The sequence below is a fragment of the Balearica regulorum genome, chromosome Z (assembly GCF_011004875.1).
Source record: "Balearica regulorum gibbericeps isolate bBalReg1 chromosome Z, bBalReg1.pri, whole genome shotgun sequence".
Classification (NCBI taxonomy): domain Eukaryota; kingdom Metazoa; phylum Chordata; class Aves; order Gruiformes; family Gruidae; genus Balearica; species Balearica regulorum.
Window position 1 is genome coordinate 37,961,919 of NC_046220.1, and position 11,962 is coordinate 37,973,880.

Sequence of the window (11,962 nt, forward strand, 5' to 3'; positions counted from 1 at the left end):
TTGAGGTAGACCCATGTCTGTTGCAAACCTGAGCCTGACCGAGTCCAGCAGGTTGCAGAGACCGAGCTGTGCAACCTGTCACCCTCGCTGCTCCCCCGCCTCCGGTCACATCGTCACCTTTCAAATCTGTTTAAACCCAGACCTTGGGGATGTCCTTTCCAGTACTTCACTGGGAGTCCTACATCAAGCACGGCTCGTGTGTCACTCTGTGTACGGTGTACACTGTCTGCTCAGCAGTTTCAGCCTCTCTGAGCACCATAATTTCAAGAAGTGCCCCTCAAGGTGAGCCACTTCAATGTCTTGCTGTGTTTCCGCTTCCAGTTGTTTCTAGTTAATGTCCTTGGCATTACTACTGATGACAGCATTGGACCCTGCAGTAATCCCTGCAGTAAGCTTCCATTTTAAACCGATGACAACAGCAGGGTCTGTCACACACATCCAATCTCTCTGAGAACATTCTCAGGTGATACCTACAGAGCTCTCGGGACTGGGGAGACAACTCTGTTGTAACCACCAATTCTCAAGCCTAATGTCCCTTTTCACCCTACTAATGTGCAAAGGCATTCTTGATTTGTGAACCCGTGCCAGTGACTGGGCACACTGAATTTGCTTGAGCAGGGCATAAATTCTTAGTTTGCTTTCTTTAAAAATTATGTAAGGAGTTTTCAGGAAGTTATCTCCCAGTCTGTACTCATGAAACGGCAATTGTGTGCACTTGTTGGAATGAGCATAGTCTACGTAGCATGTAACGTTCATTCTCAAAAGGTAAAAATCCTTCAAATGTCTGCCTCTTTTTTTTTCCTCTAAATATATAAATGGGGAGGAATGCAGAAGAGCAGCGTACATCTCTTAGAAGTATTGAAGGGCCTGTTTCTGATGTACTATAGTTTCAGTGTACAATGAAACTGGAAAATTCAGGACTGACTCAGAGCTTTGAAAGATGCTGATATTAACTATAGCTTCAATGAGTTTCCCATTACAATGGAAATTAAAGTTACCTAAAATGGGTCAAAATTAGTAGGCCAAAGTAACTTATAGTGGATAACACTGCATAGTAGTAGTATAACTTATGTAAGTACCTAAATACTAAACTGATGTATGGAACCATATTAACACATTAATCCTTTCACATGGAAGCTGCCAATCTTGCCTTAATGACACAGCACCCTGGAGTCAGAGCTTCTTGTTATCACACTTTTCGGTTTGCCCCATTATTCCTGGGTCTCCTAGCACAGATGGTGCTGAAGGCCACAAAGCATCACCAGACACCTGATACAGCTTATTTTGAACCACAGTGTCCTCCAATGCAGAAGAGGAGGTGCAGGAAGGACAGCTGTGCCTCCCTCAGGTTCTGTCCCTGTTTTGAAGGCAACAGCTCCACAGACATGTTAGCTTCAATGTCTAATAAGCAAACCGAACTTAAGTGGAGGTTGAGCTCAACTGCTTGCTTTCTTGGTATTTTCCTCACGTGTTTTTAATACAAACATGAAAGAAAAGAAAGAAAAAGGAAAAAAAAAAGGAATGAGATATCCTTTCTGTTTTTCAGCATTCCTGCCCGTGAACAGCAGAGTAAGGGTGCTTACTGAATGTTTCCATCTGAAAGTGGAAGTTACACCCTCCATTGCCACAGGACATTTAAGCACACTTAAGCATACTTAAGTGTCCTCAATATGCTGAACAATAAAATTCACTTCTGTAAACGCAGCTCAGTATAATCTACACATTTGATGGACAAAATGGTGGGCACCAAACCTCTGGAGGATCAGCTGTTGAGTGCTTGAAGCCATTCTGTAGATCGAGGTGGGAACATCACATGGCAACAGTACTTAGACATAAATAAGTAGATTTTGCCATTATATTTGACAGCAATCGTATAATGCCTGTGCCACTTATGCATGAGGCTCACCTGCAAAGCCTTTTTTTTTTTTTTTAACTGGCTCCTTTAGCACACGACCAAACGCCTGAACAAAACATGATGCTGCGTTCACAGTAAAGCTGTGACCTCTGGTGGACATCTGCAGTATTGCTGCTACAAAAACCCATTTACAGCCCACTGGCAAACGGGACCTACACTCCGTTCCTGTTTTTGTATCCTTAACGTTTTTAGTGAAAATTTAGGGGAAAAAAAAGTAGACATTTGCGTTTCCTACATGAAGAAAACCCCTAAACCAGCCCCCTAATCTTATGAAAAGTCAAATGCAGAGTAACAGGGAAATAAAAGTATATTCAATTGCAACAAAGGCAAGTAACTGAGAGGAACATCACAGATAAAACTGGAGACAGATTACACCCCTGTACAGCTGGTAACAAACACGATTTTGTCGTTTTGTGAGGAAAACAATAATATATCTCCAACTGAAGAGCAGCAGACACAGACACCACTATTTGGCGTGAGAGGAGACTCCAGCCTTCCACGCCAGAAAAGGCATGCAAGCAGTGGTAGCAGCCAGTCCAGCCATGGGGCTCTCACGTTTCCCCGACCTGCCTGCTGCTTTCCTGGCTCGTGCTGCATTCCTGGAGTTCCCATCAGAAAGACCCTTTTTACTAAGATATAACAGCCCTTTCAGTTTAGATGGAGTATCCCCAACCTCAACTCTTTCCAAATCTGTCAGGAATTCTCCTCATCCCATTCCAGTCCTCCATCCAGTCCTCCGCCTGTTTTCCTCACCCAGCAAGCTTCCTTCTCCAGATATGGCATCTCACACAATAAAAATCAAACCAAAAAACTCTCTACAAAACCTAAAAGTTTTAGGAGTCAGACCTGTAGTCCCAGCATCCTCTACAAATCCTCCAGCTATGATCAAGTTGGGTTTGTGTTTCCATCAGACCAACAGGTCACCCGGTCTTTGTATTATTTCCTTGCACTGAACTTGACACAGATGCTGCTGATCCTGTGCTTAGTAAACCAGACAGCTCGTGCTGTTCATACACCTTGTTGTGTGGCACTTTTGCCAGGACCAAACATCCATGATCTGTAGGCAGCAGGGACATTTAACTTTCTGAGAAAGCAGTGAAGTAAGACTTTTTGCAGCATCTTCTTTTTCTAAAACAAAACAAAACAAAACAAACAACAAAAACCAAACCAAAACAAACAAAAAACCAAAAAAAACCCCTGCCTATTACAAGTCTCAGTTGAAAATGATGTTGTGGGAACAGAAGAAGTATTCATCTGAATTAAGTGTTTTACTGTTTTGTTTAACAAATTGGGCATTCCCACAAATATAACTGAAGTGCTATAGGATGGACAACACTTAATTGGCTGTGTAGACCTGATTATTACAGAACGCAGTGCAGATGAGCACAGAGTCCTCATTTCTGTTATCTTTTCAGAACATAACAGGGGGGGAAAAAAAGGCCCTAAAAGGGCCTAAAAAGGGCAAAAGCACCTCTTGCATTAATTTTGGTTGGTTGAGTTTTTGTGCAGACAATAGCACGCTGCAGCAAGTAGCCAAATGAGTTTGTTTGTAAGTGTTGCTGAATTAACACTGGTAGTGCATTTTCCCTGCTGCAGATCCTATTCTTAAAGCAAGAAACTAGAAATGTCGATCTAGTAATAGAGAAGCATCATTCTAATAACAGATGAATGTTTCTCTCCTGTTTTAAGAAAGAAAGAGAAAAAAAAATGCTTTAGAAGTTTTACAAAGATGGCTATTTTTAGTCAACTCTTTATACAGGTGGGAGGTTGAAAGAATTAATTTTGAAAATACAGACTTGGAGCTGGTGAGAGCTCTCATAGAGGAACAGCCAAAGGATGGGGAGAAATACTGCACCAAACAACTACTCTGCCTTGTGTTGCTTCAATAGATGGCAGCCCCTACCTGGCAATGTAGATGGATATGGCTATCTACGACACCTTGTAATTTGACATCAGCTAAAAGCATCAGCTAGCCAATGCAACTGAGTGGGATCAGGACACAACTGGCCATCCTTGAAACTGGTTGTTTGAAAAGGCTCCTTCTCACCTCAAAACACAGTGCTATTTTCCCCAGCAGGTTTGCTTTCATTGGCACACTTAAACGGAAGTATTCCGCAAGTTCAAGCACTTTTTCCTCTTCACAAATGATTTATTTACACAGCTGTTGAGATTCCTGTACTGCATTTATCTAGCCACATGATGCCTCAGTTAAAGATAGTCACATATAGAATCATAGAATGGTTTGGTCTGGAAGGGACCTCAAAGATCATCTAGTTCCAACCCCCCTGCCATGGGCAGGGACACCCTCCACTAGACCAGGTTGCCCAAAGCCCCATCCAACCTGGCCTTGAACACTTCCAGGGATGGGGCATCCACAACCTCTCTGGGCAACCTGTTCCAGTACCTCAGCACCCTCACAGTAAATAATTTCTTTCTAACATCTAATCTAAATTGACCCTCCTTCAACTTAAACCCATTACCCCTTGTCCTGTCACTACACTCCCTGATAAACAGTCCCTCACCATCTTTCCTGTAGGCCCCTTCAGGTACTGGTAAGCCACAATTAGATCTCCCCGGAGCCTTCTCTTCTCCAGGCTGAACAAGCCCAACTCTCTCAGCCTGTCCTCACAGGAGAGGTGCTCCAGCCCTCTGATCAGCTTCGTGGCCCTCCTCTGGACTCGCTCCAACAGCTCCATGTCTCTCCTGTACTGGGGCCCCCAGAGCTGGAGGCAGTACTCCAGGTGGGGTCTCACAAGAGCAGAGTAGAGGGGCAGGATCACCTCCCTCGACCTGCTGGTCACACCTCTTTTGATGCAGCCCAGGACACAGTTGGCTTTCTGGACTGCAAGCGCACACTGCCGGCTCATGTTGAGCTTCTCATCAATCAATACCCCCAAGTCCTTCTCCTCAGGGCTGCTTTCAACCCATTCCTCGCCCAGCCTACAGTCGTGCTTGGGATTGCGCTGACCCACATGCAGGACCTTGCACTTGGCCTTGTTGAACTTCATGCGGTTCGCACAGGCCCACCTCTCCAGCCTGTCAAGGTCCCTCTGGATGGCATCCCTTCCCTCCAGCGTGTCGACCACACCACACAGCTTGGTGTCGTCGGCAAAGTTGCTGAGGGTGCACTCGATCTGACTGCCCATGTCACCGACAGATGTTAAACAGTGCTGGTCCCAGTACTGACACCCGAGGGACACCGCTCATCACCGTTCTCCACTTGGACATTGAGCCGTTGACCACAACTCTTTGACTGTGACCATCCAGCCAATTCCTTATCCACCGCATGGTCCATCCATCGAATCCATGTCTCTCCAATTTAGAGACAAGGATGTCATGCAGGACAGTGTCAAATGCTTTGCACAAGTCCAGGTAGGTGACGTCAGTTGCCCTTCCCTTATCCACAGACACTGTAACCCCATCATAGGAGGCCACCAAGTTTGTCAGGCACGATTTGTCCTTACTGAAGCCATGTTGGCTGTCACCAGTCTCCTTATTTTCCATGTGCCTGAGCACAGTCTCCAGGAGGGTCTGCTCCATAATCTTGCCAGGCACAGAGATGAGACTGGCCGGCCCGTAGTTCCCTGGGTCTTCCTTTTTTCCCTTCTTAAAAATGGGGGTTATGTTTCCGCCTTTCCAGTTGGTGGGAACTTGGTCGGACTGCTAGGACTTCTCAAATATGATGGAGAGTGGCCTGGCCACTTCATCCGCCAGTTCCCTCAAGACTCACGGATGCACCTCATCAGGTCCCATATAATATTTTCAACATAATATTGCATATTTGGGTTTCATATTTTAAACAAAAGATACATCCCTTACCCATCTCTGTTCACCAAGAGTGACTAATAGAGTTACAGAGAGAAAAAGTTTTTCTTTTCATGCTTATCTTCAACGTGATAGTACTACACCAAGTTGTGCTCCTGAGAGACTCCCCCTAGTGTGCATCTCCAAAAAAAAAAAAAAAAAAAAAAAGGCCAAAAATCCAATAAACCTGCATTGCCCGTTCTGTATTTAGACTGTGGTGAGCTGCAAGTGTGCAAAGAATATGTGTCGAGGATGGCCAGCTCCCCCCTCTCCCCAAACCCGTGCCAAAATCTGCACAATTCACATCCTACTGGGAGCTGGGAAAGGCAGTTGGAAGCAGCTTATGGAGGGTAGCTGATAACATGGTCAGGGAACCTTCTGCTACACCCCAGCTCAGTAGTCCCTCAAAAACACTGTGAGGCATGATGATTTTTCCTTTTCCTTTTCCTTTTCCTTTTTGCTTTTGTTTTGTTGTTTTTTGGATGTTTGGGTTTTTTGGTTTGGTTTGGTTTGGGTTTTTTTTGTTTTTTAATTAAGAACTGCTGAAAGCCAGGTTTTCTTGGCAATACTTGCTTTTTTTCAGACCAGAATTTGATCAGGGCAAATTTTTCAGGATCATCTCCTGGGATTTCTCTGTGTCTGTAGGTCCAGCAACTGAAACCTTATTGTGCATTCACAGCAGCTCTGACTGGCTGCTGTACAACTGGAAATCCTAGACACATTCACAGCCCATATGCACCACGGCTGCATAACACCCAGATCACTAAATCCTATGTTTTCAGGCCAAATTGGACAGATTGTGCATGCATGTTCAATTGAAGTCTGTGTGCCAGAAAGTCTGCAGTGTCAGATTTACTATCCTTGAGCACACACCTTTGTCCAGGAATGCCTGGAAACCTTACTTAGGAATATGACTTCAGACAGACATTCAAGGTTAGAAAACTACATAAGTGACACTAAAAATTATATTTGCTAATAATTCAAGCCAGAAGACCAGAGACAAATCCAAGCATCAAAAATCAGGTTCTGACTCTCCATCCGCTTAGCACTGCAGACCTCCGGCTGCTGCCAGTAACAGTCTCAAGTGAGGCTTGGTTACAAACAGAACTGAGAATTTCTTGTGATATAGCTGGTTTTCATCCCCACTTACGTTAGTTTCTTCACGTATTTTTTCTACTGTATCTGTTATTGTGCTGTACAGAGGCCCCTCTCCTTCAGCAGAATAAAACTACTGAAAAACAGTCTTGTTTTGCTAGTTCTCCAGTTCAACCAGATGACATTAAAGACTGCTTTGAATGATGACGTTGGCTTTCCTATGTTGATGGCTCCATATGATGCCAAAGGGAATTTTTGAACAGCTGAACATAATTTGATCAGCATAACATTAAAGAATCTGATTTTTATTTTGTTCTGTACTGAGCTTTCTTAGAGATTCCAACAAAAGCTAAAAATCAAATGCGTAAGATCACTGAGCAGCTGTCTGTGTGTTATAATAAAAGAAGAACGGAGTCTTTCCTTAGCCCAGATGCTGCCAGAATTATTCATTTCACTGGGTAATTCTGCAGCATGAAGAAATAAAATTCACAAAGAAGGCAGATGTGTTGCCCTATGTCAAGTGCTTCTCGTATCTCAGCAGAAGACTGTCTAATGGAACTTTTATTGCAGAGATGTACCTAGCTGAGTTAAGTAATCTGATCCTTCATTAGTTCTTTGGTGTCTTCTCTCTTAGGTGTAAGAGAACAAACAACATCAGAACGAAAACTCAGAAGGTCACCCTAGACCTTAAATATGTAACTCTTGAGTTTTTCCATGTGCATTTTCCTGCCTTTAAAAAAATTCTATGAGACTGGCTTATATCTAAACAGGTTAGACATGAGATCTGATGGTGATGGGGTTACTTTACCTTGACCCTTTTCTTTAAAACCAACTGAAAGGTAAGAATAGCAAAAACCTTTATTGACCTCAGTTATTTGCTGAGACTCCTCTGCAGATGCCAATTTTTCTTGATCACAAGCAACATCAAATCAGACCATTTGTATCATCCCATCTTTATGACAGTAAAAAGACAACCAGCTTAAAGCCAGAAAATGGACGCATTCTCTCTTTCCTTTTCACCCATGCAAGACAGAGACATTTTCTTTAGATATAAAGAAGTACATGAATTAAGGTACTATGTAATGGTATCTAGAAGTTCAGATTTCCTCTTTGAAGTCTTGGTAATCAAGTACTCCAAACATCATAGTGAGAAGTGAGCCATGAATGACCCCCATAAAGTGAAATCTACTTGCACTCTTTGATGCATAAGGTTACAAAAAGCAAGCGATGACAGCTGATAAATGTGCAGAAATATAACCTAACATCTAGATGCAGTTTAGCACTCTATAGGAGAAGGCCACTGGGAGCTATTGATTATGAAATTACTGCAACAGGACTATTATTCCTGGCTATCGCATTCTACTAGTGAAGAGTTTTAGTCAGTTCATCTTGAAATTCACTCAGATAGATAGTTTTAACTAATTTCATTAAAATACGTGCATGCCAGCTGGCTAAGTTGTCATTGTTTCTCTGCTGCTTTTTACTTTTTAGCCTTTCCATTTTCCTATCTGTAATTCCTTGTCATTTTCTGATGTAGACCTATACCTCAGTCACTGAGTATGGGATTTTGAACGAAACACATAAATCACAGGTTTCCCCCTACATCTGGAGGGAGGAAGGGGTGGGCAGGGACACAGATGGTTGTACGTAAGAAGAGGGGTGGCAGGTAGCCTTCCCTTGAAGCACTTGTTGTGACCAGTTACTATCTGGGTGCATGGGTATGACACTGTTTTCAGAAAATGTGGATACCTAAAACCTCTCGGACACCAGTCAGTTTGTGTGTGACCCTGGATATGACAGAGGGGCAGCACAGTAGCACTGGTAGATGCTCTTATTGATGATTAAAAATTCCCTGTCCACACCAACAGCGTAAGCTCCATCAGCTATGATTTATGCCTGGCCCCTCACACCTGCTCTGAGGATCGCATATGTTGTTTTTAATAAACAAGCCTTAAATGAAAGAGGCAGGGGTCCTCCATATGGGGACCAGAACGTAGTTTTTCCCTGGTCCCAGCTACCTTCCCTAAGCAGCAGGCAGCAGAGTCTCTGAGCAGGACTCTCTCAAGCCCAACATACGGTGGGGTTAGGGGGGAGCGGGGCTGCTTGCTGCCTGCTGGCGCTGGGTGTCGAGCACTGCCCATGCCAGTGTGGCGGGTAGTCTGAACCAAAGGCATGCCCAGGAAGAGCTTCTGGCAGTCCTGGAAATGCAAACTGGGAAGTACGAGACCATCAAGCAAAGCCTTTTTTTGTGCAGCTGAATAAACAGGGGCAGCAGCCACAGATCTGCCACCGGCCCTGGTTTTGCCTGGGGAGAAGATACATGTGGTGCTGAATCTGGTTTTAAAGGTACAGGCTGTGCACCCTGGGCTCTCAGGGCTTAGTTACAGGAGGCAGATTTGGCTGAGCTGTGGGGAAGCAGCACTGAAAGTCTGAAATTGCTCTAGATATTCATGCAGGCAAGAATTCAGTTTTGGGAACGTCTCTAGCAACAGCCAAGGCACACACGCAGAGAGGCTGGAGCAGTTTGTCCTTCAACGTGCCCTTCAACTCGCACCCACCCAGTCTTCCTGCAGTTGCGTACCCAAAGCTGCGTGCAACATCCTCACCCGGGAAGGCAGTGGTTCTTCAAAGTCCCAGACAAGTTTATTGAACAGTGACTCCTCTCCTCATGACTCCGCATTCAGTAATTCATTTTAGGTCAGAGTATCTCGTTTCCCAGTACGCAGCTCTGCCTCTGTAATTTGTCTAATATCGATAAGAGAGGCCATTAGCAAGCTCCTTTGGCTTGTGCCTTCAAAATTTCTGAGAAAAAGATAAGGATGCTAAAGCGATCTTTCATGAGTTATCTTGCACAGTGACTTCATCGTCTCTATTTAGGGGTGAGGAATGAGTAAAATTACCAGCAGCCACACACTGATCTAGTTTCTTGTTTAGTATTCTTCAGTATTCAGCTGAACAGACGGGTGTTGAAAAGAAGAAACAAAGATCTAGCTGCTACTACAAGAAACGGCAGAAACTGAGAAATACATGTTATCATTCAGGGTGGCATTCTCACACTAGTCACTTAAAATAGTTTAGATATTTGTTATCGTATGCAACAGCTTAAAATTTTGGTACTAATACTCTACTTTTCTATACTGTGGAAAGGACTTGTGTGAAACGGACCTCTAGTGGTTAAACTGGGCATTTCTTCAAATCCTTACTGCTCCGCGAAGTCCCACACCCCACGTTTTCAGGGAAATCCACCATTCAGGATCCTGGCTGAATATTTCAAAATCTAAGAACGGCATAAAATTTTTAGCAATATAATTCCGCTTGGCTCCAGCTTGTGTGGATACAAGAGGAGGAAAATGTGAATATCACTTACCAGTTATTCAACGTAATTCTGTTTCTATTCAGTGTTCAGGATATACACACATTTTGAGATGTGTCCCACTCAAGGCTGATTAAGGAAGCCTGGAGATATTGGTACCAACATTTAGATGACAATAATAAGGCTGAATTTGCAACAGAGATCTTCTTCCACTGCACAGTGCTGTGCAACAAGCAGTTATTATTCAGAATACAAAAGCAACTGTAACATCTCCCCTGAAAATGACAATTACTGAAGGAGGGAAGTCCAGAAATTACACATGCAGCTTGACATATGCTAGCACGGATTAGAGAGGGTGCTGGCCAAGTAATCTTGTATTGCGATGCAAAATGGGGACTTGGCTATACAATTTGGTCATCTCTGTTCTTCAGAAGACTTGTTTGCTTATCTGGGCATCAGGGCATCTAACTCTGTCCAACATGATACATAAACCTGGGCAAAATAGTAAATCTCTCTGGGCCTGGCCTAGTTCCACATGTGCAAAACAGTATTAGCAGACAGGCTGAATCTCAGCATGTTTTCTGTCATTTTACATCTCTCCAGTTCTTGGATTCATGCTAGTGAAGGGAAGCTTTTGAGTTTTTTAATTAAAGCTTTCTGACTCTCACAGCTTGAGAGAAAAGCTAGAAGTGAATGAACCACAGAGATTGACATTAAAATTTAAAAAAAAAAAAAAACACCAAAAAACCCAACCCAAAACAAACCCAAACACCACAATAAAAAGGATCTGCTAATTAAAAATTAAGTTTAAACCACACTTCATGACTTTTTTTGTGGGCCTGACTCACGGTTTATTTATTATCACTTCAGGTTGAAAGAGCCTGCAATAATGTTGCCTTTCTAAAAGTGTTTCTTGGCCTTGTCTAGTTAATTTGTCATACCTTTGGACAGAGACAGACTCTTACAATACAACCACAGTTTCCCTTGTACTGTGATGCCCTGCTCTTAACTGATGCCTTCAGGTGCAGCCACAATGTGAATGGTAATAATGTACAACTTTAAACCAAAGGAGTCAAATAGAATAATATTTTTCTTTTTCCGTAACAAGGTTATAACGTAATGGTGGCTGCCAAGTTCAGAGTAAATCTCAGCCTTCATTTGCTAAGCTCAGTTGCTCAACTTCTGCGTAAAAAGAAGCAGTCACTCCATGAAATTAAATTTTCTTCTGGAAAAATCTAAAAAAAATCTAAATATGCCCTCACACTGTCTCCACTTATTTTTACTATAAGCCTACATTAAAAGTTATTCACTTTTTAAGTAGAGTTGAGGGTTTGATTTTGGCTTTATTTTTCTTGTTCTGGGCCTTGAAAAATCAAGCAGGCTGTATCTTCTTTCTTTTTCAGATATTATCAATAAGAAGAAGAAATCAAGCTTCTTGGTCGCTCTTCTGCAACCCTGTTGTTAACAGAAGAACATCAAAACCTTAAGGCAACCTCTATAATCTCACAAGTTAAATCCAATTGGGATCATTGAATACCACCAGCAGCAGCGACTATTCCTTGGATCTTTTCTGCAGAATCACAGAATCACAATGTGGTTGAGGTTGGAAAGCACCTCTGGAGGTCATCTGGTCCAACACCCTGCTCAAGCAGGCTGCCCAGGACCGTGTCTAGATAGCTTTTGCGTATCTCCCAAGGATGGAGACTCCCGCAGCTCTCCGGGCAACCAGTGCCCCATCACCCTCACAGTAAATGAGTGTTTCCTGATGTTCAGGAAAAGCTCCCGTGTTTCAGTTTGTGCCCGTTGCCCCTGGTCCTGTCACTGGGCGCCACTGG